Source organism: Phoca vitulina, unplaced genomic scaffold (genome assembly GCF_004348235.1).
Source record: "Phoca vitulina isolate PV1807 unplaced genomic scaffold, GSC_HSeal_1.0 scaffold3, whole genome shotgun sequence".
In the NCBI taxonomy this organism is placed as follows: domain Eukaryota; kingdom Metazoa; phylum Chordata; class Mammalia; order Carnivora; family Phocidae; genus Phoca; species Phoca vitulina.
In genome coordinates this window covers 77,513,808-77,541,382 of record NW_022589706.1, presented here as the reverse complement: position 1 = coordinate 77,541,382, position 27,575 = coordinate 77,513,808, and the positions used below count along the sequence as shown (strand labels likewise).

At 38.5% G+C, this 27,575-nt stretch overlaps 1 protein-coding gene across 6 annotated transcripts in view; it reads left to right on the top strand.

Annotated features, from left to right (window-relative positions):
• PPP3CA (protein phosphatase 3 catalytic subunit alpha) overlaps positions 1-27,575 on the top strand; it is a 309,049-nt gene that overhangs the window by 174,526 nt on the left and 106,948 nt on the right. Inside the window, exon 1 of one of the 6 annotated variants that reach the window (XM_032400900.1) lies at positions 5,114-5,837. The exons of 4 other annotated variants lie outside the window; for them this stretch is intronic. The gene's annotated coding sequence lies outside the window, so the exon portion shown is untranslated. Of the gene's footprint in view, positions 1-5,113; positions 5,838-27,575 lie in introns of those variants that run through there. One more of the 6 variants, XM_032400901.1, reaches the window with a different exon arrangement.

Below are 27,575 nucleotides of genomic sequence, written 5' to 3'. Positions count from 1 at the left end.
TAAGTCTAGATATAGCTCTGCATTTCAAAAGCTTCACAGATGACCCTGATTCACACCCCAAGGTAAAAACTGATCATTTTAAAATGACACAGAAAGGAGATTACACACATGGCAGAGCAGGAGTGTTAACTCCGGACAGACACCCAAGGACTTTGCTTTGTGTACCTGTCCTTGTGTGAGTATTGAAAAATGTGATTGGTAAACAAAAGAGATAACTAAGAATTCCTGTAGACACTAGTTGTTCTTTTTTCCAAATGGCCTTTAATTTTAATACTTTTTCAAAATACCAAAATAATTTATCAATTGCCCAAATAAGTTTGACAAGCCTAGAATGTGAACTCCTGGGAAATAAGAATTTTTGTCCGTGTCACTAATGTACTGATGTATTGGCATACAGTAGATGCTCAATAAATAAGAGTTGAAATGAATTGAGTACATTTTTAAAATTAACGATGTTTTGAAAGAGATAAGAAGGATAAATTATAGGCTGGGTCAGGATTTTCCTTTTTTTCTTTCTTTCTTTCAAGATTCTTTTCTTTCTTTCAAGATTTTTTCTAAGATTCCTTCTTTCTTTCTTTCTTTCTTTCTTTCTTTCTTTCTTTCTTTCTTTCAAGACTCTTTCTTTCTTTCTTTCTTTCTTTCTTTCTTTCTTTTTCTTTCTTTCTTTCTTTTTCCTTCCTTCCTTCCTTCCTTCCTTCCTTTCTTCCTTTCTTTCTTTCTTTCTTTCTTTCTTTCTTTCTTTCTTTCTTTCTTTCTTTCTTTCTTTCTTTCTTTCTGGTGGGGGCAGAGAGAGTCTAAGGAGATGCTGAGCATGGAGCCCAATGCGGGGTTCAATCCCACGATCTGAGATTCCAACCTGAGCCAAAACCAAGAGTCGGATGCTTAACTGACTGGGCCACCCAGGTGCCCTCAGCCAGGGCTTTCTAGTGAGTGTAAATGAAATATATATTGATTATTATATAATTTTCTGAATAAAGTCCTGGTATAGATAAATCTAAGAAAGGTGCAGAGACAGAGCTGCTAGGTGTGAAGTTGATTCGAGCATGGTGGACATTTTTGGCAAATATAAAATTCTCATTCTTCTTACACCTCTCACCTCACCCCCTAGTGCTCTTTCTCGGATCTTAGCTCCTTTCCAATTAGCTAGCTTCTATTTAATTACTTGAATTAACAAATAAAATATTTATTGCTTTTGTTTTTAAATTCTGGCTAATGTTCTGTGTTTGTTGCGTGGTTGACTGTGGCTTGACAACTATCAGGAAGAATTACAGCGCTGAGGGTCAGGGAGATTAAAGCTGAACATCTCAGGTACTTTGCAGTGGGTTCTGGCTTTTGATCTCCATGAGTGATTTTCAATAAGAAGTAGGAGGATATATTTTTCCTTTTTTCTATGTAGCTTTATATAATCAAGGGGGGAAATAATGTCTTGAGGCTTTAAATAACTGAGATTTTGTGTGATTTGTTTTAAGGCCACTATTCTTTTGTGATTTCAGTCAGTAATCCAGAAATCGTAAATTTTTCTCTGTGGCTAATTTAAGGTATCTCGGGGTATCCTGTGTTATGGCTCTTAATTGGGCTGTGATGAGGATGATGCAGGTAAGAAAATGATAGAAAATAAATTCTGGATTTTACAAGGAAAATTACACAAATGTGGGAAATGAGCCAAACAGTTTGGGCCTGCCTTCTAATACACTGCCTCAATTTAAAACATGCCACATGGCTCTCCCTGTAAAGTGAACAGTCTTTTTCTCTTCAGAATCAACAATGACTCCCCAAATTTAAGAGGATAAAAATCACCAGGGTGACTTGTAAACATGGCTTTTAAATGGTTTCTGAATCAACATTTCTTAAAGGTGCTTTTTATGGGTTGCTTTAGTGTTGCCAAGTCATCCCATATGAGAGGCAGCATTGAAAATGGTGTTTCCTGCTTCTGGTAGATAGCACTTGCATGATCAATCCCTGCTTTCTAGCAGTTTATCATCAAACGCTGAAAACAGATGATATTCACATATAGCAAGGTAAAGATCATCAAATCCATATGTAGGCATTTGGTAACTATCTCTTCGTACATGACACATCTTTGTAAGCCTGTTTTCAGTTTATATTGATCTCAAAGGATATTTAGCATATGTGTGCCATGACCATGATTGCTTTTCAACTTTAGTATGAAAGTCGGAGGCTGATGGATGCTCCCTAGGGCTGCCGCGTGTGCTTGGGCAGGTGTGCCTGTCATGACTTGGCAGCTAGGGAACAGCGCCCCCTGCAATACCGTAGGGCACAACCTGCGTGGTCCTGTGTAGTAGCTCTGGGCATGAACTCCATTCATTCTCCTCTTCACCGCTTATTGAGCACCCTCTCTAGGCACAGTGCTAAATCGTGTAGAAAGTATGAATGATAAATTTCACTCAACAGCTCTATTAGGATCTAGGTAAAATATTCAGTTTCCTACATTGCCTATACATGCCCATCTCATACCAGACACTCAGTTTCATCTTCCGTGAAGCCTGGTTGTTGATCCTCATGTCTAGCTATAATTGCTTAGCTGCTTATCTGTGGTTCCTTATTGTAATTACTTATCCTTGTGGAAAAGTCAGTATCGCAATTTCCTGTTTGCAGTTCTTCTTAAAGTCTACATTGTTTCATTTAATGCATATTATCAATCACCCAGCAAATAAGTGTAAAGGGGGAAAATAGAATTATCAAGAATTAGTTCCCAGGGTTCATCATTGCCTTATCAGGCTAAGGTAGTAGATTTGGTAGATGGATCATTGTTTCTGTTATAAGCAAATATAGCAAATACAGAAGACCTGTAAATATCTAATATTGTATTAAATGATTTTACTTGCTAGACATGCGGATAGGATGACATAGCTCCTAAAAATCAATTTCTGAAGGGTGGTATCTGTGGTCTTACAGGTAAGACTCAGTTTTCCAGTACTTGAACATATTTTTTGCCATCATCCAAATTTTAGTCCTTCTCTCATTGGACTCTATGGCAAGTTGACACTCTCTCTCCCTTGCAATACTTTCTTCACTTGGTTTTGAGGATCCCACATGCTCCTGTTTCTTCCTTAGCTCTTGCCACTTTTCTTTGTCTCCTTGGTGCTTCTCCTGCCGCTTAGAGTGTCCTAGGGTTTAGTCCTTGGACTGCTTCTCTTTACGTGCGTAAAGACATCTTGTCTGCTCTCTTGCTTTCAAAACCATCCTCAGTCTGATGCTTCCTAGGTATCTGCATCTCTGGCCCCGTCCGTTCCTCTGAGTCCGGGCTCCCATTTCTCAGTACCTGCTTACCTCTGTTTGTCTGCGCAAGAGACATCTCGAATCTAAACATGTCCAGAACCATGCCCCTGACCTTTCTTCTTAAATCTGCTCTTTCTACTGTCCTTTCTCATGGTACACAGCAACTGTGCTCTTGACATCTGTCTTTCTTTCACATCCCATGCGGATTCTCTCTGAAAATCCTTATGGCTCTGCCTTTAAAGTGTGCCCCAAATTTGTGCACATCTTATCCCCACTGCCTCTGCCCAGGCCTGGGCTTCCTCGCCTGGATTGTTGCAGTGGCCTATATGGAAGTGCTCCCCGGCTCCTCTCTTGTCTGTCTTGTCCTCATGTCCCCCACCCAGCTGTCAGTATGATCCTGGTGAAACATAGGTAGGATTATACTACACTTCTGCTCAGTCCCTCAAGTGGCTTCCCTTCCCAACTGCAGAAGAGGACGAGTGCTTGTCTTCATCGTTAAGGCCTTACAGGCTCTGAGTTCTCCCCCACCTCTGTTCCTATTTCTCTGTAATTACATCTCCTGCTCCCTCCACTGTCCTTCATTGACCTCAGCCACACTGGCCTCCTTTCTCTTCCTCACGCATGCTCTGTACTTGCCGGAGATCTGATTGCCCATAGGTCTGTGTAGTCTTCACCTCCTCTGTGTCTTGGCTCAAAAGTCACCTTCACCTCAGCAAGGACTTCCCTCACCACATTATAGAAAGTGGTAGTCCTCTCCTCCACCCCCCACCCCCCACTACTTCTCAGGTACTTGCTGTCATGCACTCCTATTTTATTTTCTTCTATTGCACCTAGCATCCAGTGACACACTTTGTAGCTCAGTCTTTTTATTTATTATCTGTCTTTCTCACTAGAATGTAAGCTCACGGAAAGCAGTAGTATTTATTTTTCCCATTGCTCTGTTCTCAGTGTCTAGAACAGTATCTGGAATCTATTTGGCACTTGGTAAATACTTGTTCAGTCAATTAATAATGATTTGCCTATTTGCTAAGCCCTAGATGTTTTATACCACAGCTGTCTAGCTGAACAAAACTGTTTGTCTTAGAACCATGCGGCTGAGATTTATCCCCCAAAACATGCTGCTCTATGTGCATCCAGAAGCAATTTGATCTTTAGTTACCTTAACCGAGAGCCACTATGGTGATGGCAGGAATCATCATCTCTATTGTCCAGTAAACACCGTGGCTTCACAGTCTTCACAGTCTTCACAGTCTGTCACATAAATGGCCACCCAGAGAGCCTAACGAGTTATTTCTCCTACATGAACATCCTTCAGTATTTGTCCCACTTCCTTAAATTAATGAAACTGTAAATAACCTATTCAGTTGAAATCATAGGATTTTGGAGTTTGACTTAAGGCAAATCATTCTTTGCCTAATTTTTTCCTGAATTCAGGTAAAATGTTCAATTGCAGGTATAATTAAAAAGGAGAGGCAGGGAAAAGTGAGAGACTGGCCATGGGTTATTATTTCAGTTTTTTAAATCGTCTTATTGTTCTCTAATAATCTGGGTCTCATTAATATCAACAGTACAGGGCCAGTAAGTCATAATGCTGTGGCTTGGACACAGTGTCGCAGGCTCCCAAATGTTTTAATGTGCCCGAAGGAAATGCAAAATGTAAATAGCAGTCAGTAAATGGGTTCATATTATTAATGTTGCTTAGGAATCCTTAGAGGTAAGATCTTTTTCATCCATCTTTTCTTTTTCTTTTTTTTAATCCTTCTTTTAAATGACGGGCTGGGTACTTCCAGATGATTGGCTTAATAGAAGGGAACAGCCCATACGAAAATCCAACATAACAGAAGATAGTCTCCACAGAAATAAACTGCCCCATGGAAACTCCTAGTGGCAGGGCGTGACACGTGGCATGCCATTCATGTGCCACTTGCAAATATGACTTAGGCACTGAGCAGCTGAATTCTGGGAATGTTCTTTTCTTTTTTAGCTCTTCTCTGGAGGAGGGAGAGCGTTCAGGGAAAAATAGCCTTAAGAAGCAAAAGGAATTGGCTGACACAAATAAACATGGAATGTCTGTATCGAGACTGAATTTTGCATGCTAGAAATCGACTTTGTTGGGTTGGGGGAAACGGTGCGCTATACCGCTCTAGCAGACCAAGTGTCCACGGTTTCGGCATGAAAATGGGTTATGAGACAGCATTGGATGGCGTAGTTCAGAAAAGCTGAGGTAACAACTGGTTAAGGTGAAAGGAAACCTAACTGATGAAACTTGACTGAACTGGAAGAAACTATGTTGGTGTTTGATTGCGTGTAGGGAGAATTTCTTTGCCTGGGAGTACCTTGTGCAGTTGTCACAGTGGTTGTTGCATACGCCTCATCCCAAAACACTTTGAAGTCAGAACATGTGTGCAAATTCAAGTTCATTTTTTTTTTAATCTACGAAACGGACTGCGTGTTCCAGCTTCTACCCATTTGTATCCTTAGCGCTCCCTTAAGTCTTGAAATTTTACTTAACTGATTTATCAAGTCTGCAGTCTTCTACCATTGCTCATTCCATCATTATATCATCCATCTGCCTTTGTGTTAATTAACCAGGGGAGGTGAGTCTTATTTAACTTAAAAATCATTTTGTTGTTATTGTCATGTAGAAATTTTTATGTGTCTATGGTCTGGTTGTCTCTACCAACAAAGCTTATGCCAATTTGAGTATATCTCAGTAATGTACCTTGATAAATTCCTTTTATTTCAATTTTAAAATGCCCACTGTCTCATAAAGGACTGCTGTGTGCTTGTTTATGGCTGGTAATCCAGAGATTAGATAAATTTTGTTGATGTACACAAGTAAGTTGTGTACTATTTGGAGAGCCTAGAATAGATATCAAAGATCGAAGCAGTGTCAGATGTTTGAGTAGTTTTCTTCTTAATTTGGGGTAAAGTAAAAGGAGTAAAGGGTTTAATATCAGATTTTAAAAAGTTAAGAATGATATCTGACTGGATAAAAGGATAAACCTGCATGGGGCACATTAAAGGTTGTTGTTGGGTTCATGTTTCTGCATGTTCAGAAGATTGTATAAATAATAAACTGATGTTCTAAATATTTTTCTGTTTGCATAGAGAATAGTTACTTATTCTGTATTAACAAATGGCATTATTTCATGTTGTTGAATCCAAAATCTGAGGTATTTATGAGAACGATTTTGCCCTGATGCAAAGAGAAATGTGGAATAAGGAACAGGATATGTAACCCTCTCAGTGTTCCTTACCATCTTAACAGTAGGAGACAAAATGTAAACAATAAATGCAATAAAGTATCGATGAGTAAATTATAAAGTGATAAGCACCACAGAAATAGGAAAAATAGAGTGGAGAATAAAGGAGTGACAGGGTGAGAGTAGGTGGCATTGTTAAGTAGGGTGGTCAGAGTAGGCCCCAGTGAGAAGTTGAGATTTGATCAGACTTGACATAAGTGAAGAGGTGGTCCAGGAGATCTGTGGAAGAAGGGCTCTTTCTAGAGTGAACGTCTAGACCATGACTCTCTGGCAGAAATATGCCCGAGTGTTCAAGCAATAGCGAGGAGGCAAGTATGCCCCACACAGAGAGAGTCAACTGGGGAAGAGTTCACCTGATTACTGATTCTTCTAATCCTGTCCTTAGGCAATTTGTCACCAAAAATAAATCCTAAGTTATTTTGCTTGTATTTAATTTGTTTGTTTTGGTAAAACTGAAACTGGAATATTTATTAACCCTGGATTTAAATGAAATCATATAACATGCTACATATAAAAAGAACAACTTTTTAATCAATATTTTGTCCCAACTGTGTCAACATGAGTTTCAGTGGACATTTCTACATAGAGAGAATGATGGCCTAGATGGGGAATTACAATCAATCACCTACCAACTTTTACCTGAGAACATGAGAGAAATCTGTTTATTATAATAAGTAGCTCCTAGCTAAGCCTTTAGCTCTGATCCTCAGTATAGCACCTGAAGTGCTAGGCTGAGCCAGATGGAGAATTCTTTCCCGATCCCCTAAAGGAGACTTAAAAACAGTGTGAGATCTGCTTTACCTATCTCCACTCCTAAATTCAGCCAGAATCATTGAGTTATAGTGTTCTGACCCAGAGACAGACCAGAAAGAGGAAGAGAAGAGGATGGAGAACACAGTGGGGATCCCAACGCCTAGTGGTGTGCTTCCACAACTTAGCCCAGGCCTCTCACAAATGCAGGGCATAACGAGGGAGAGGGTGAGGGAGCAGAAGAAGAATGGACACCCCTTTTCCAGAAGGTCTGTTAAGTCTTGTCTAAAGGGTGGGGATAAGAAAGGATGAGAGAATAATAATGTGTCGTCTTTAAAGCCTTTACCCAACAGTTTCAGGGTCCACACATGCTTCTGTTCCATGCTTTTGTGAAGTCTCTCCGGAAATCCCACAACCTCGATTTGTGGACTAAAAAACACCCCACAAGTCTGATAGATCCAGATCACTAGTTTTTCTTGGGAGACAGATTCAGGGCAGATATTTCAAACCAAAGAAGAATTTAAAATAAAGAATGAAGTGCTACCAAATTGTTGGAAGGGGGAGAGTGTCAGGGTTTTTGCTGTTGTTGTTCCTTGCACTGCAAACTATGAACAAGTGTCCAGGAAACTATGGCTGTCATCCACAAATGGAGGAAAACCCCCACAAAGCTCTAACCACCCCACCTCCCCCTAGGCTGGTGACCCGTAGTAGAACATGAAACTGCCAGTCGCTAAAAAGCATTTGCCAAAGCCCACAGTCAGTCACCGTGTCAGGTGTTGGGCTAAGGATTACTTCTACTTCTCTTCACTTTTGCACATCACATGAGTGTATCTCCCTGGCAGAGTGTAAGCCTTATCCAGAACCCGAATGGCAGGGGAGTAGGAGAAGCGTAGCTCTTAGGCTTCCAGCCCCTGGCATCCGGGGAGAGTGCAGAAGGGGGTGGTATGAATACTGACTGACAAACATTTTGTCAAAGGTGTGCCCATTTGCAAAAGGAAGAAGTGAAAGCTAAGTGGAAATTTTCACAGGGAGAGAGGAAAGAGTCACATTTGCTAGTGAGGAGTTTTAATCCCAGGTACAAGGTATGATAAACTGTGCGTATATAGTTGTGTGCATGTGTGTGTGCCAGAGAATGCCACGCATTTGGGTGGATTGATTGACTAAAATTGATTTTCAGGAGCTGAGGAAGGGATCCCATTTATTTTCTACAAACCATCAAAGGAGTAGAAATCAGTTGTTTAGCTAACTGCTGTATTTCGGTGGGGGGGGGGTTGTTTATTTTTGTTTTTGTTGTTTTTAAGGAGTATGGACTGGAAAGGTAGAATTTTCCTACAGAATGCATGGATAGCCGTCATTTACAGACTTCCGCCTGGGAAAAAAAGATATCAGCTTACCTGCCTCAGAGCCACTCCTACTATGGTGTGCTGGTGAAGACACTGACTTCCCTGTTCTTTTGGGAGGAATTGAGTTTTCTCTTACAAACCAACTCCATCTGTCCCTTTTCCTAGATTCTTCAGAAATCTTCAACTGTAGTTGAATGTGTTCAGAATCCCTTTGTCAACCATTGCAGGATCTGAACAGCTCTCACCTTTATGTGTTAAAAGAGATTTTAGGATTGTGTAACCAAATTGCCAACTGAACATTTTTCCTTAATGTCTATATTTAAATGATTCTTGAGACTGCCAGTCTTCTAGAGCTAATGAATTCTTTCCCATTTGGCAGCAGATCGCTTACTGCCAGCCCCTTTCCCTCTGATAAATGTTCCCATAGCAACACTAAGGCAATCTGTTTGGTTTCATTAAATACCAAATTATAGCCTGAGAAAATGTATAATGTATTATACCATATTATAGCACCTAGTGAAAGGACTCATGGGTGATTGAATTCATTGTGATTGTGGGGCGGGGGTGAGGGGGTGTGTTCAAATAATCAATAAAAAGATTACATTTCTTTTTGTAAGAGAGAAAAAGAAACTCTTGAAATCTGAGTCATTATTTTGAACTTCAACAAGGATTCACATTTGCTCTTGATGGTAGCCTGTCTAAATTTCCTGAGCTCATTTTTCTCTGTATTCCTAAAACCTGTCCCTCGTTATCTATTTGGATACTTTCACTCACGCACAGGTTCTTTTTTCTGCTTCTAAACATATTTTTAAAGAATAGATAACCTCTGGATATACAAAAAGCAGAGATGTCTATTGATTTATGAAAATCAAAAAAAGGTGCACCAGCTACCATCTTTTTCTGCAACAGAGTAGATTAAAGGTGTTTGCAGCCTGAGAGGTTGATGTGCCTATTTTAAGCAACCCAAAAGGAAAACCTGGCTTTTCAGAAACAAACAGGAGAGGTAATAATCACCTTGCAAGGCATATTTTGCTTCTAAAAAAATTCACCATAGTCATAGTGAGATTTCTGTTTGCATTTAACATAATTGGACTCTTCATTTATATATAAGTTGGGGGATACTATTTTTCGACCAGGGCAATGATGCTTAACTTTGAAGAGACTAAAGAAATCATGTTGGCCATTCTTCTGCTTCTTGAAATGAAAAATTTGGGTACCACTTAAATTTGGGTACCAAATAAAATAATTTTATTTGGCAGTTATACCTCAATAAATGTGTGTGTGTGGGGGGGAGAACTTTAAAAAACAAAAAACTTGGGGCAGAAAGAATAAGTTATTTGTCTAAAATGAACCCAACCTTGTTTGTAAGGATTAGAAGTATTTACTACTCATGGTCTTTGCCAGTGGGTTTTCCCTGAAGAAATAAAGACAGGTACTTCTGAATTTTGTTGGCCACTTCATCATTGCGATTGCTGTATATGTTTATACTTACCACACCATTAAATTATATGGCACATAGCAGTTTAAAATAGAGTGTGGAATGCAGCAGGCATGCACCAACCATACTTTTCTATTCTACTTCCTAGTTTATGTTTTTTTTTTACCACTTTCCGAAGGTAGTTGTCACATGCCGTCCTGTCATGATTTTTGTAATGATTCATACATGAATATTTATTTCTATTAGGCTATTGTCAATAAGAACCAGACAGAATATTTTGTAGATAGCTCCAATTTTTATAACTCTAAGAATAATACTGCCCCTAGCAGTGTCCCCATTACAGTGTATGGATGGTTTTGATGTATATATTTCAGGTATCTGGAGCAATGCAGAAAAAGGCAGTCCTGGTTGATACCTATTTTAGAATTAGCCCTACATCCATAAACGTATATTTTTGAAAGATTTATTTCTGGAATTATGTGGTCCTACAATAAGATGAAGTTTTGTTCTGTGCATTTTTAAACTGGTGACAATAAAGCACATAACGTAGGAATAATTTTAAGGCTAGGGGCATTGTGAGGTTTTTTGAATCCATTTTACTTAGTAAAAATACAGCTGTTCATTTAAACCATTATTGACCATTAATAAAGAAAACTTTCTGTTGACATTAGAAAGAAGGTCAGTCCCACTCACTGACTCTAAAAAAAAAACAAAAAACAAAAAAAACAACAACTTCTGCTAAAAAGCCTATCGTAAACTAAGCCTGTCTCTTTTGAGTGGAACGGTTGAATTACTGTAAAATCCCTGATCTCTTCTGATTTAATGTAGATCTGGATAAAATCTAGGGCAGGCCCAAGTGCTTATCCTGGGTGGGAGGGGTAGGTCAGTGTGTGATGTGGGCAAGAAGGAGAGAGGAAGGAAACCCTCGAGTACTTACTTAGGTCAGTGTGGTGAGTGGGAAGAGCACTGACTCCTGAATCAGGATGCCTATATTCTAGCTCCAGTCTTCCCTCTCCTCATGAGCTAATCCATGGGTCCCAGGGGCCAGACTGGCAGGATTAGTCCATATGTCAGTCTGCTGTATGACTTTCTAGCCTTAGGAATCTGGGCCAGTTACCTAAAACTCTCTGTGCCTTTGCTTCCTCATTGACATTATGGAGTTAATACCTTCCTTAAGGTTAAATGAGCCAAACCAGCTCTTACTATCAGGGTTTAAATTTCTTAACCATATTGAGCCTTAGTTTTTCTCATTCATAAAATGGAGTCTTATGAATAGCATGAAGATTAAATAAAATGGATGATACTGATTAAAGTACTTAGCAAATATTACTAGATGTGAAATAACTTTTAGCCAATAAAAATGCTTTAACTAACTTGCATTCTCCATTGCATCAAACATTTGAGTAACAAAACTTTTACTATGTTTAGTAGATTGCAATTTATTTAGAGAGCAACAGGTTTTGCTATTTATTTTTATTTTATTAGGTATAATTGACACCCAATATTATATTAGTTTTAGGTATACAACACAGTGATTTGACAGTTGTATACATTGCAAAATGATCACCACAATAAAGTCCAATATCAATTACCATCTTTCACCATACAAAGTTGATATAGTATTATTAATTATATTCCCCATGCAGTATATTACATCTCTATGACTAATTTATTTTATACCTGGAAGTTTATATTTCTTGATCCCCTTCACCCATTTTGTCCACCCCAACCCCCTGTCCTCTCTGACAAACACCAGTTTCTTCTCTGTAGCTATGAATCTGGGTCTTGTTTTGTTTGTTCTGTTTTTTTTGGATTTTATATATAAGTGAAATCTTGCAGTCTTTGTCTGACTTATGTCACTTAGCGTAATATGCTCAAGGTCCATCAATATTGCTGCAGATGGCAAAATTTCATTCTTTTATATGGCTGAGTAGTATTCCATTGTGTATATATGAAACACATCTTTATTCATTTATCAAGGAACACTTAGGTTATTTCCATATATTGGTTATTATAAATAATGCTGCAATGGACATAGGGTTGCCCATGTCTTTTTAAACTGTGTTTTTGTTTTTCTTTCCCAATAGATACCCAAAGTGGATTGCTGAATCATATGGTAGTTCTATTTTTAATTTTTTTTGAAAACTCCATACTATTTTCCATAGTGGCTTCACCAATTTACATTCCCACCAACAGTGCACGAGGGTTCTCTTTTCTCCACGTCCTCACCAACACATGTTATTTTTGTCTCATTTTGTTAATAGCCATTCTGATAGGTGTGAGGTGATATCTCATTATGGTTTTGATTTGTATTTCCCTGATGATTGAGCATCATTTCATGGACCTGTTGGCCATCTGTACGTCTTCTTTGGAAATATGTTTATTCAGGTTCTCTGCCCATGTTTTAATTGGATTGTTTGTTTTGGTTTGTTTGTTTTTGATAGGTATGAGTTCCTTATATATTTTGAGTATTAGCCCCTTATTGAAAATATGATTTACAAAATCTTCTCCCATTCAGTATTTTGCCTTTTTGTTTTGTCAATGGTTTCCTTCACTGGGCAGAAGCTTTTTAGTTTGATGTAGTCCCATTTATTTTTGCTCTGTTTCCTTTGCCTTTGGAGTCAGATGCAAAAATGCATCACTAAGACCAATGTCAAGGAGCTTATTTCCTATGTTTTCTTCTGGGAGTTTTATGGTTTTAGGTCTTCCATTCAAGTTTTTAACCCATTTTGAGTTCAGTTTTATATATGGTATAAGATAGTGGTCTGGTTTCATTCTTTGGCATGTAGCTGTCCAGTTTTCTCAACACCATTTATGGAAGAGACTGTTTACACATTGTGTATTCTTGCCTCTTCTGTCATAAATTAATTGACTGTATATGCGTGGGTTTATTTGGGGTCTCTCTATTCTGTTTTATTGACCTATATATCTATTTTTATGCCAGTATCATATTATTTTGATTGCTATAGCTTTGTAGTATAGTTTGAAACCAGGGAGGGTGATAGCTCTGGCTTTGTTCTTTCTCAAGATGGTTTTGACTTTTCAAATTTGAGAATTATTTGCTGTAGGTCTGTAAAAAATGTCATCAGAATCTTCATAGCAATTGCATAGGTTCTGTAGATTGCTTTGGGTAGTATGACATTTTAACAATATGAATTCTTTTGATCCATGAAAACAGAATATCTTCATTTATTTGTATCTTCAATTTCTTTCATCAGTGTCTTATAGTTTACAGTGTACTGGTTTTTTACCTCCTTGGCTAAAATAATTCTTAGGTATTTTATTCTTTTTGATGCAATTATTAATGGGATTGTTCTCTTGATTTCTCTTTCTTATAGTTTAGTTTTAGTGTACAGACGTGCAACAGAATTTTGTATTATTATTTTTGTATCCTGCAACTTTACTGAATTCATTTATTTGTTCTAATAGTTTTTTAGTGGAATCTTTAGGATTTTCCACATATAGTATCGTGTCATCTGAAAATAGTGACAGTTGTGCTTCTTCCTTTCCAATTTTGATGTCTTTTTATTTCTTTTCCTTGCCTAATTACAGTGGCTAGCACTTCCACTACTATGTTGAATAAAAGTGGGGAGAGTGAGCATTCTTATCTTATTCCTGATATTAGATGAAAATGAGCTTTTCACCATTGATTATGATATTAGCTGTGGCTTTGTTTTATATATTGCATTGCTGTCAGTTTCTTCCTTTAGGTCTGTTAATGTTTGCTTTATGTTGTTCATACAGTGGGTGCATAAATCTTTCTTCAGTGCTAAATTTAGATTCCTTTCATTTTCTCTTGTGTTTCTACTCTAAGTTTTTGTTTTATGGTTACTGTGAGGTTCACAAATATCATCCTATGTATATAATGGTATATTTTAAGTAGATAACAACTTAAATTTGAAGGCATTCCAAAACTCTACATGCCTCCACACGTTTTATGTTTTTGATGTCACATTTTACATCTGATTTTATGTATGTCTTAACTAATTATCGTAATTTTAGTTAATTTTACTACTTTTGTCCTTTAACCTTTTAGTAGCTTTATAAATGATTAACCCATTGCCTTTACTATGTATTTATCTTTTCCAATGAAATTTTTACTTTTGTATATTTTCTTGTTATTAATTAGTACCTTTTTCTGCTTAAAGAAGTGTTTTTAACAGTTCTTATCAGTTCAGTTTAGTAGTGATGAACTTTTCTAGCTTTTGCTTGTCTGGAAAATAATTTCTTCTTCAATTCTGAATGATAACCTTTCTGGCAAAAGTATTCTTGATTGGATTTTTTTTTCTTTTGGCACTCTGATATATCATTACATTCTCTTCTAGTCTGCAAAGTTTCTGCTGAGAAATCAGCCAATAGTCTTAGGGGGTTTTGTTTGTACCTAACAATTTGGTTTTCTTTCATATTGCTTTTAAGCTTCTCTCTGTATCTTTAACTTTTGACATTTTAATTATAATATGTCTTGGTGTGGCTCTCTTTGGGTTTATCTTCTTTGGAACTCTCTGCTTCTTTGACCTGGATATCTTTTTCTTTCTCTAGGTTAGGGAAGTTTTCAGCCATTATTTCTTCAAATCAGTTTTCTACCCTTTTCTCCTCTCTTCTCCTTCTGGGACCCCTATAATGTGGATGTTCTCCTGCTCAATGTTGTTCCATAGGTCCCTTAAGTTATGTTCATTTTTTTTTTTTTAAAGATTTTATTTATTTGACAGAGAGAGACACAGCGAGAGAGGGAACACAAGCAGGGGGAGTGGGAGAGGGAGAAGCAGGCTTCCTGCGGAGCAGAGAGCCTGATGTGGGGCTCTATCCCAGGACCCTGGGATCATGACCTGAGCCGAAGGCAGACGCTTAACGACTGAGCCACCCAGGCACCCCAAGTTATGTTCGTTTTATAAATTCTTTTTTTTCTTTTGGCTGCTTTGTCTGGGCGAGTTCTGTTGCTTTGAGTTCCTACATCACTGATCCATTCTTCTACTTCATGCCATTGCTGTTGAACCCCTCTAGTGTATTTTTTCAGTTCAGTTATTGCATTCGTCAGCTCTGTGACTTCTGTTTGCTACTTTCTTGTATTTTCTGTCTCTGAAGTTCTCACTGTGTTCATCCATTCTTCTCCTGAGTTCTGTGAACATCTTTATGACCCTTACTTTGAACTTTGCTGAAGTTTTGTCTTATTTGTCCATTTGGAACATATCTCTCTGTTTCCTCATGTTGCTTGACTTTCTGTGTTTGTTTCTATGTATTAGGCAAAATAGCTACCTCTCTCAGTCTTGAAGGAGTGGCTTTGTGTAGGTGATGAATCTTTTCTTTTAACCTTGCCCTAGCTCTTGGTTGGTCTCTTGAACCTTTGTGATTGTCTAAACTGCCTGACTTATTCTTGATACATTGCCATTGTTGAGGGTGTGCTGAGACCTGTCAGTGTTGCAAATGGAGGAATCTCATTCAGCACCTAGTTTCAGACTGATTGGAAGCCAGACCCTCAGGCAGCAGCTTTTAAAGTATGCAAATATATAATCCTGTGGGGCTGCATTTGTAATCCTTGCTGGCTTCCAAACCAAGTCTGGAGGTGTCGCTTGGACAAAAGTTGCAAGAACTGGGGCTCCAGTTGAGGGTATAAGCTCCTTTTGGGGAGATCTTGTGCATGAGGCCAAAGGAATGTGCAAGGATGGTGTCTTGCTGCTTACATGCCCTGGGAACACCGCCTTAGCCTCTAGATGTATGGGAAACCTAAAGCCTGTCCCTCAGGTTGAAGCTCCAGGCAAAGTAAACAGGTCTTTTTCACAGGAAGTCTGGGGTTCTGTTCTGGTCTGCTGTCTGCAGTGCCGGCAGGGGGGCGGGAGGGGGGCGGTGCATGGGGTTGGCCTGCCAAGAACTGTCTTTCGCATTGTTACATTCCCACGTGGCACTTGGGATCTCCCGCTCCTTGGTCAGGAGGGCCAAGTGATCAAGGAGCATGCCCTGTGTGGATTGCTGGCTTTAGCTAGAGAATGGAGTATATAGAGGGTAGGGACATGCTTACCAGCTTCAGAAAGGTGATGGGAAAGTGTGCCCACAGGCTTCAAGAATGCACCACGAGAGTGCCTTGTCTGTGCATGCACAACAGCTTTAGTCTGGGAGTAGGAGAATGCCGTGACCATTCACTCACCTGCCCCCAGTCGGGAAGCAGGGGAGTGCTGTAACCACCGGTACTCTCCAGCTTCAGCAAGACAGTGAGATAGTGCTATGACCACTTGCCCCTGCTTGTCTTAGCAAGGCTGGGCAAGGTGCCGCATCTCAGCTCTCCCATCTGTGCTACCAGGGAAGGTGGAACGTGCACAAATGGTGTCCGCCAGCATTTCTGACTCCAGGGAGAGTTTCAGCTGCCCCCTGCCCTTCCAGCCGGTGCTTTCATTAGCAAATGTATCTCTTTCATATATAGTCTAGGCACCTTTCAAACTGCTTTTTTTTTTTTTTTTTTTTTTTTTTTTTTACTGGGTCTCAGGGTGAGTGGGACTACATATGAGCCCTCCAAAAGGGGAATCTCAGCGTCCTATAGCACCAGGTGTTCCTTGGACTTCAGCCCAGTTGGTTTTTTAAGACAGACATTTCAGGGGCTCTTCTCTCCCAGGCAGATCCCAGGAGGGGAGGTGCCCAATGTGGGGCACCAACTCCTTGCTCCTCCAGGAGAAGTGCTGGACTGGTAGCTTCCTCCCTATTATGTGTCACTGTGCCACGGGTGGGGCTTGGGGCATGATCATGTCTCTGTCTCTCTTACCCATCTCAGTGTGGTCTTTTTCTCCTTTGTTAGGGAGAACAGCTCCTGTGGTTTTCAGATATATGTCATAGGGACATGATCCATCTGAAGCTGTAGATTTGATGTGTCTGTGGGAGGAGTTAAGTTTGGGAATCTCCCCTCACCGCCATCTTGTGGACGTCCCCTGAAATCTTTAGCTTTCATTGTACCTGCTGATGTCTAGAGCAGAGAGTACAAAAAGAACAGCCAATATGAAGCTGCAGAACGGTGCTTTACAAGCACTACTATCCTTATTTCCACCTGCACGTGTTAGCACAAACATTTGCCATTCTCCATTTCCTTTTCTTTTTCTCTTGTTTTCATTTTCCTTCTTTACTCCCTCCTTCCTTCCCGCCCTCCCTTCCTCCTTCCCTCCTTTCTTTTCTTTCTTCCCCCCCCTTCTTCCAGGATGTAACTAGTGACTCTTACAGTTGACTGCTTCAGTCAGAGATTATTTATTGAGCACTTACTAAAGGAAATCACAGTAGAAGTGGCAGGTGAAGTCCCTGGAGCCCAGAGAATCTTGACCTGTCATGTGACCACTTGTTTTAACTACTGTCGTGATTTCTCCCCAGACATTTTCTTTAATTATGATACAGTGCAGAGGCCCAAAGCCCCAAATATTGAAAATGAGAGGCGAGCCCCTTTAATACACCGTAGCTTTCAACACCCCCCATTTTTCATTTGAACCTCCAAACTTTTCAAAAATGAAAAAAAAAAAAACCCTCTAGTCATAAGTAGGGCTTTTTAAAGTGTTTTTAAAGTATTCTTTTCTCTTCTCACCAGGCTCCCATTTGTGATCCATCTGAAATAACTATTTCCACATAACACATTCTCTGTTCACTGCTGATCTTCCCTAGAGCTGCTGCTGCTTCCTGTGGGGAATGTAGATGAGGCTGGTGAAGCACCAGGAGCCAGCCAGGGGACACTGACAGAATGACTCTTTGTCATTGTGAATAATTCTCTCAGTTGGAATTCTCAGCAATTAACCAGGTTTCTGGTGGTGCTTTTTTTTTTTTTTTTTCCTTCCCCTTCTTGGTATATATCTAGCTTTAATTGTTTCACGGAATGTTTGTCACCCTGAAGCTTTTCCTGCAAAACAAAGACAAAAACTTAACACAGTGGCCATTCTCTCTCCATGATAATGTATATCAGTATCATTATTTAAATGCCCAGCCCAGAAGTTCAAGTTTAGGCACTTGTAGCTCTTAGATACTGATTGAAAATAGAACGGTCTGGAAATTATTCATGAAAACTTGGGAGTTTGGGGGCCTGTCAAGGAACTGTTTAAGATTCATAAATGTTTTCTGAACTAAGAGGTAGAACTATGTACAATTTTGATTTGAAAAATCAAGTAATTAGAGTGCCCCAAATCGATCACATTAAAGGACCAGGAGAAGAGAATGTGGAATAAATTTCACGTCCTCCAGGATGGGTTTCAGTGAACCCTGTAATTATCCAAGTTGCTTCCCTTCTTCCAGACAAGAGATTGCCTAAAGCAGCCTTTAAGATCTTTGTCAGTGTGCACAGACACCTGTTACGTTTTCCTGGGTGCTAGGTTCCCTCTAGCATTTATTTCTCCTCAAGGCACCAACATGCTCGCTGTCTCCTAGGCTTGAAACTGGAGAGCCCATCTTGCTTTCTTCTTAGCCTCATCCCCCTCTGTAGGCTGCCACTAAGTCCTGCTGTTTCTTTCTGACGCCTTCTGGCCACCCTTTCTCCTTGACCACTTCTGTTGCCTTCTTCCTGACACGGTATCCGGACTGCGACAAGTACAAAATGCTTTGACCTTCCCCAGGGATGAAATGTCTAGAACTTCCACAGTTCAATCCCCCAGCTCATTGCTGGAGCTCACTGCTTTTTTCTACACCTGTTGCAGTTTCCTGGAGGCGCATTTGCATAAAGAAAGGTATTTCATCAGTGAGACAGACTGAATACAGGACTCTGGCTTAGGGGGGAAAAACCCAAAATCTCACAGAGAAGCAGAAATACAGTGCCAGCTAAGTACCTGGTTTTACAAATCGACCTCATAACTGTGTGCCCTAGAAAAATTAGAAATGAGAACATCTGCAGATCACTTGGGAAAAGTTGAAATTGTGGATGTTAAATCTGTGATAGCCAAGGGGCGATGGCACGTCCTGCCTATTTTGCCGGTACTTTGCCTCTTTCTCTTCTAATTCATTTTTTTAAAGTCTGTTAGATTAATTTTGCTAAAATACCATTTTGCATTCCTCATCTCCCATTTAAAAACCTGCAGTGACTCACCATTAGTTATAGAAATCAATTCAAAGGCCTTAATGAAGAAGGTGGTTCCAGGCCTCCCCCAGTTTGGCCCTTACCCACCTATCTCCTGTTCTCCTTCATAAACCTTTCAAATCTTGCCAAGTTGATTTGTTCTTTGTCTCTGGAGTCTATATTTTCCTATCTCTGCCTTTTTCTGAATTTGCTTTAGAATAGCTCTGAAATCTGATTCTCGTTCTTTAATCTCAGCTGTGTCTGTGTTCCGGGCATGGCCTGGGGGGCCCTGAGTGGTTGGAAAGGCCACCCTCATTGAAATGTGGGAGAATTCCATGACATAAGCAAATGTTATTACTTCCATTATTAATGTGTATTGATACAAAAAGTAAATTGAATTAGGACTGAGGAGTGACCACACACTGAAAAGAACCACTCAAGAGTTCCATAATTGGAACCATTCCATAATTGCTTATCTTTGGTAATCCTTCTTGCTGTCGTCAGGCAGGCTTCATACTTTCATACAAAAAGCCATAGTTGGAGCCCAGAACAATACTAACATCAGATTGCCTGCATGTGAAACCTCACTCTGACTCCTAGCTGTCTAATCTTGGGCATAAGATTTGGTATAATAATGGCACCTACCTACCTAAATGGATATAATAATGGGGTATAATATGGGTATAATAATGGTACTCTAAATGGGTATAATAATGGCACTTACCTACCTCGTAGGGTGGTTGCGAGGGTAAGAACAGTGTCCGGCACATGGGAAGAGCTCAATGAATATTAGCTGCTGCCAATACTATTAGTAGTAGTATTATATTATTAATTATTATTAATATGAGGTGTTTTCTGATGAATTTGATCATTTTTTTCTTTCAGCATATACTTGGCCACATTTAATTTTGAGTTAACAGATATTTCCTGCTTTGAGAATGAAATCTATTTCAAATTAAAATAAAAATTTATCTACTATTCCCTTAAGTGATAATGAGGCATTTAGTGCACTGAAGTATTTATGTGCTTCCCAAAGTGAGAACTTACAACAAAGAAATCATTTAAGCTTAACAATTCCTTATATTAGTCATGTAATTATCCCTTCTCTTAGAAGCCTGGGGCCAAATGGATCTGTTCCCAGGAGAAAGAAAGTATCTCTCCTGGCTGAATAAAGATTTGAGTATCAAAACTATCCACCCTCTGATCCATTGCTACCTCCCTGAATCTTGGAATACCTGCCTCTCCCATGAGAAAGAAGAGTCTGTGAGGCAGCAGAAGCAGAAGGGACCTTGTGTCTTTCTTGAAGTCCAAGCTGAAGCCTAAGATGCAGAAAAAAAATGCCCACCTGAGGTCTTCAAGGGTAAAAGGACCCAATGGAGGTGTTCTACATGTGGGAACTTGCTCATTTCATTCATTCATTCAGACATCCATCCACTCTTTTACTAGCTGTTCAGTTCATCAACCATGTATTGAGCATATACCTAGTGACAAGCACTGTGCTAGGTATTAGACATTCAGAGAAAAAGAATGAGATTTATGTAAGGGGCACCCTGGTGGCTCAGTCAGTTAAGCATAAGACTCTTGACTTTGGCTCAGGTCATGATCTCAGGATTGTGAGATTGAGCCCTGCCTCAGGCTCCATGCTGGGTGTGGAGCCTGCTTGAGATTCTCTCTCTTCCTCTCCCTCTGCCCCTCCCTCATTCAAAACATTCAATAATGTCCAAAAAGAATGAGATTTATTTCTCTGCTTGAGATTAGGGAGGGGTGTGTGTGTGTGTATGTTTTAACATAGCAAGTCAATTAAATCTTAAAATATTTCTTCTGGGAATGAATACTTTCTGAAATGGATTTACATTTGTTAAACTCAATGCCAAGTGGAACAAATGCAATGCATATTTAAAAAATCAGAAAGCGGAAGCACTCAAGCAGTTGAAGAATCTCTTTTTGAGGCAAAGAAACCCAGCCAGAGTTGGATCCACTGAGGACCAGGTAACTCTGGGGTAGGCCCCCACCAGCAACTTCTAAAATCCAGTCATGCTACATAGTTCTGTGGTAAGATGTTGGAATTTAAATGTTATTACTAGGCCCTTTGATTGTTAGATGTATAGAAAATATTTTTATTGTCCATAGCATAGCTTTAGAGTATTTCTCCCACCCGTTCTAGCACCCTGGGAAAAGAACCAGGCACAATTCCTGTGCATTATAAGCCGCATTCTGCTTGATCTGGGGGACTAATTTAAACTTTGATCCTGTCTATAAGTTTTCTAGTTGGAATTATGTTACTGGGTGTGTGACTTTGAGTTTGAAAATTTTCTTTTGTTTACCTGCTGGTAAAGTCTCTGAAGTTTGTACAGAACAGCAAACACTATTTCAACATTGTAAACTTTTCCTTAGTAACTGGTGAGACCATTTACAGTCCTTAGAGTACTCTGACCACGAAATAATTCGGAGAGAAGGAAAGAACTATTTTTTCTTCAAAACTGGGAGATAGGTAAGCAGCATTCATGATACAGATGAAGTACACAAGTAAATATGGTACTTCATAAAAAAAAAATTGAGTTAGTCCCATTGTTAGGTAGAAAATTTCCTTTTTGTGACTTGCAATTTTTTTTTCCTCTTAAAAGTGGCCATGAGCTTTATTTAATAATTTCTACCAAAGAGCAGCAGACAAGGCCATGCATGGCCCAAACTGTTCTAGTATTAAAAAATGAGTTATGCTGGTAACTTGGAGACATGGCAGCCAGTGTACTGAGCACACAGTGGTTCTCCTCAGTGTGGTTTTGAGACCATGATTCTGAGAATATGCTTGTCTTTGTTGATTTGAGCCAATCCGGAGGAGATCATCATAAAGGTAAAACATTCCTTTTTGTTAGCTAGGTGAGGTGTGGGTATTGTGTGGTTCTTCCAAATCAAGAATTCCTAGTCAAGAGCTAATAAGATCCTTAGTTTGGTTTTCTAATTGGAAGCCCTAATTAAGCTCTGACAAGATCTCTCTCTGTTGATGTTTTGACACTCTCTCTGTTGACCTGACTCTTTGTTCAGAGATCCTTTAGCAGCTAAACAAACAAATGTGGGACGATGACTAGAATTTTATATTCCATGTGCCCAGGATATAATTGTTATGCCACTAACGGACCGTATCTGCAGATCTTTTGCTGTATGTATGATGTTGCAATGAATGTTTTTTTTTTTAATAAAGAAACATAATATCTTATTTCTCACTAATAGTTGAACTTAATAGGGGATGCTCCTTTTAATTGGTACAATAACATGCTTTGTTTAGGTTCCATATTGAGGAGAAGCCTGAATTCTTTCTTTCACATAATGCCTGCCTCCCTCAGACCCACGCACAGAGTTCTGCACGTACACGTCCGTCCCCTGCTCCTGCACAAAACCCTTCAATACCTTCTCTTCGCCCTTTGGATAGAATCCAGACTCCTTACAGCCCCGAATACCCAGAGGGCTGTTTTCTTCTCCAGCCTGCTCAGAGATTTCCCCCCTTACTCTCCTTGCCCTCACCTTACTAGATACTTTATATTACACAGAATTTGTTAAGCTCCCCTTAAACCCAGATAAGACTTAAATGTCACTCCTGCGGGAACTCTTTCCTTATCCACAGAAGCATGCAATCTTCTGACGTCACACTCTTCCCTTTGGTGACACTGGCGCACTAAATGTACTTTTAATAAAGTGTTTGGTGCCTATTATCTGTGTTCCTTTCTAGACTTTATGTTTATTCATTGCAAGGAATGGACTGTATCCATCTTTCTTTGTATCTCTCCCCAGTGTGTAATACCGTGCCTGCCCCATGGTCCGTTATCTTAAATATTTGCCGATTGATTGATAAAAAGTGGTTTAAGTACTTACTATGTGATGGAGAAAACTGTTTCTAGTAGAAGTTAACTCTTGAGCTACATTTATGCAATTTATTTTCTGTTACATAATCTGGATTCACAATTCCTACTTTCTTTAAATTATAAGTAGTATTTATGACAGTATAGTAGTATTGTAATATTCTCTGATTTACGAAGTAAAATAACTTCATTAAGCACCGGCGACATTAGAATGTGATCATTAGACAGTCTGAACTAATAATTTTTAAAGATCTCTCATGAAAGGAAAAATCCTTTTTAAGCATCCAATAGCATTATAGATGCATTTCAACAATTGTGTTGGTAATTCTCAGTTATTCTTATCTATTCCTTATACAGCTCCATAACAACCTATACTAATATCCTAGATCAAAGTATCATATGTATTTTCTAAGTATTTAGTTGCATTTTTAAGTATTTAATTGATCATTGACTTGTCCAGTCAGTGCTTATTGAATGGAATAATGAATGAATGAATGAATGAATGAATTTAAAAAATTTTAATACTAAGTTTAGGTTATGCATATTTATGAATACAAAATATTACCTCTAACTTCTAGAAATATTTGAAAAATATTTTTAAGGTTTGAATTTTCAACAATTCAAATGTCCTGCATTCTCCCAGTTAGGCTGGATAAAGTTTTGCTATATTGTATTTCCTGAATACTAGAATATTTGAATATATGTAGAAAAATACAAAACTTTGGCTTAGCTAAAGTTTGGGAATAATCTAGATCTCCTTCCTTGGTATAGAAAATTGAGAGTAAACATTTCTGTGTAGAAATGCATCTGTTGAACCTCATCAAGATAAATAGGATAGAAGAGTATTTGGTCTGAACAGTATTGTTCAACCTTTATAGGTTGAACTGTCCACTGTCATGGTCCACTGTCATGGTGCAGGGGTCTACGGTGAATTTGCACTCTACAGAAAGCTACTAATGTTAAAAATAAAGTCACATCATTCCAAAGTCATCTTGTGAATTTAATTTTGTGATATTATAGATAGGTATAAGCATGTCAGACTTTAATTGTAGATCTCTCTCTCTTTTTAAACAAACCTTTGTTGACTACTCACAATATATAGCATAATAGGCTAGGCCTGGAAGATATGCAGATGAAAAAGGCATAATAACTCTTCCTAAGGACTGGGATTCTAGGGAACCTAAATGTTTCCCCAAATAATATGCTGTGTGCCATGATAAACTCCAAAAATTTGGAGAATATTACAATACTACTATACTGTCATAAATACTCCAAAATTTGGAGTTTTTCATGGCACACACACACACACACACACACAAAAAAAAAAAAAAAGGAAAAAGAAAATATTATGAGAATGGCAAAGTGGACATGATTAATGTGAATTTGTAGAATCAGAGAATGCTCTATAGAGAAGATGGTAGTTGAAGGTTGAATACTGTTTAACAAACAGGTCAAGGGGGAGACAGAATATTCCAGGTAGAATAGAACCACTGGAGCAAATTACAGTATTGTGTTTAGGGAATGGGACCATCCAGTGATAACAAATTACAGGAGGTTGGCAAGTGTGAGAAGAGAGTTGAAGTTTACCTCCAGCAGAAATTCTTATCATTTAACTTCTGAAACTTTTCCCACTAAAGAAATTATATTCATATTTCCTTTATGTTTCTGTGTTTTTCTCTTTAAACAAACTGTTTTTAATTTTTTTCCAGAGCTTCGTGAAATTAAATTGATGCATTGTCTTTACTTACCTACATTTACTCAGTTTGTGGTAACTATTTAGACTTTCTATACTCTGCTTCTTTACTGCTTTATTAATTATATAATAGCATACATAGTGCTTTATTTAGCAGTATCTTAACTTCAGTAAAATGTACTTTGGTTCTAGTGAGTTAATGAAAAAAGAATGATAGATTGCAACTTCTCTATCAATCTTTAGCATAATATTCTAATAGTGATACTAGTAGTTACATAAAGAGCTATATTCTCAAAGTAATTTAATACATGTTCTCTCAATAACTAAATGAGAAAAATCAGGGTAGGAGTTCACTTCATTTAGTGAATGAGAAACATGGAAATTAGAGGTCTGAAGTTGGTAAAGAACAAAACCAGTCTTAAAACCTTGTCTTCTATCTCCCTGTTGAGCTCTTTTCACATTATACAAAGCTGCCTAGAACTTCCAAAATTTTGAAGCACATAGAAGACTCAACAGTTATCAGGGGTATAAACACAGAACTTGGGCATTTCTTCAGATAGTCAGACCTAAAGAAGAACTCATTAACTTCTAGAACTGGCTTTTAGTATAATATTTTGACCTTTGGATTTGAATAACTCTGGTCCTATTCTGAATCTTTTTACTTCCTGTAAAGTTCTGATGATCTTATTCTTTCCATTCCAGTCTTTGTATAGTGTAGTTATGGTGAAAGTGTGTACATTATCACTCTACCCAAAATAATAATATGGATAGTATAGGCTAGAGGTCAAGAGCACAGACTCTGGAATCAGATGGCCTGCTTTCAAGTCCTGGCTCCACCATGAGAATTGTGACTTTGGGATCGCTTACTCTCTCTCTCCTATCCTTAGCTTACTTACCTTTAAACTGAAGTAAGAGTCGTATGTGGGTAATAGGGTTATTGTGGAGTTGAAATGTGGTAATCTACATAAAGACCTTACTACAGGGTTTTGCACATTGCAAACTCAATAACCTAGCCATTGTTAGAAAATGATCTACTGAGATAGCTGAAGTCATAGGAGTACTACTGCTTCTGCCATCACAAGCTACTTAATTATACTTTAAGTCTAAATTATACTGTCGTAGCTGTGCCTGATAATTTGTCAGTGTTTGATATGCTTGAGGAATGTTTGAGAAATAAAAATATTAGGATTCAGTTTTCTCAATCCTTAACTATTGACTAGAGAAAATCACATCAGTTGAGGTCCAGAGGAACATGATTGCTTGGATTTTTAATGCCTAACACTTAAACAGTATGAAAGGCATAAGAGAAAGCAAAACAAACAAGCATTGCTATTGTGTTGGTCCTGATACCAAACTTGTAACTTCTAGCAAAAATCTTTCATTTTGGTTAATGTTTGACTTTTTCCTTTCCCTGAGGTTGAATTCAACCACAGGATTTCCAATGCTAATCTTTTAGTTACACAAGCTGAAGAATGAAACCAATTCCTTTTTTAAAAATTTCTGTTTAATGCATGCTTGGTTGGTTTATAACCTCGGTACATTGGTGTAATATATTGGAAAGCGATGTTGCCTAGAACAGGTAAATAATGGAAGAAAGTGTGTGAAGCCAAAGTCACCGTTCAGCCAGCATTGCAGCTTCATCCAGTTACCAGTGCTGCTTTAAATGTTACATGTAGCAACGCAGTAAAGGTAGATAGTGCCTCACACATATTGTGTTCAAAAATTGTTACAGATGGGCCCCTGAGTGACTCAGTCAGTTGAGCGTCTGCCTTCAGCTCAGGTCATGATCCCAGGGTCCTGGGATCGGGTCCCGCATCGGGTTCAAGGCTCAGCAGGGAGTCTGCTTCTCCCTCTACCCTGCCCAGCCCTGATTTGTGTGTGCGTGTGCTCTCTCTCACAAAAATAAATAAATAAAACCTTTAAAAAAAATTGTTACAGTTATTCCTAATTCACATTTATCTATTTTTGTCTTAAATAACTTAGAACTTTTAACAATTTATATGTGCTTGTGGTTTCAAAGATATAAAATTGTAGCAGTTTCAATAGCAGTATTTTCAAAAGTACCAATTTCTGAAAATCAACTTTTTCTTCACTTATTAAAATATAATAAGATACTCAACAAGAGACACATCAAAAAAATTATCTTTGTCCAGCAAGGCAATGTATTAGTGAAGAAAATAAGAGCCATTGCTATGATAGGTTGCTTTCAAAAAATCTGAATATATTATGCTTAATTTTTTTTTTCTAATTTTGAATTTGGTAACAGGATATCCTGAAAGAGTCACCAGCTTTACTTCTTTTAACAAATATACACGATTTAAACAGTAATACAACACCTCCGTCAGAACCTTCCATCTTGACCCGTCAGAGAGACTTACCCTCTTTGTCTTCTCATGGGTCTGATGATGCGCTTACTATCTGAGATGGAAGACATGCCCAGACAACAGGCTCCCTGGACCATAGAAAGTGCTATCAAAATCCAAACAGGTGGCAGTCCAACTGCTTACTTGTGACCTTTAAAATGTGTATGCTAATTTGCTTGGAATTCAGTCAACAGAACCAAATTACTAATTCTGTCTTATGAATAGGATATCAAGAGATTAATAACTCTAAGAAAGCCATTATTTGTAAATAGAAAAAAATAAATTATGGTTATGTTTCTGTCCATGCTATCAGAAATCCCTGTTTGGAAAGATAAATTAGCTTTCACAGTCAAGACATTTAATAAATTAACAGAGTAACTAGGGCAACTGAGTTAAATGTTTAAAAATAATTCCACATGAAAAAAAGAGGAACTATGTAATGTGACAGATTGTGTTATGGAATGAATGTTTTTATCCTCTGCCTTCCCAAATCTATATGTTGAATCCATAAGGCCCAATATGATGGTATTTGGAGATGATACCTTTGAGAGGTAAGCAGAGTGAGAGGTCATGAAGGTGGGGCCCTTTTGTTGAGATTAGTGGCCTTCTAAGAAGAAACGAGAGGTA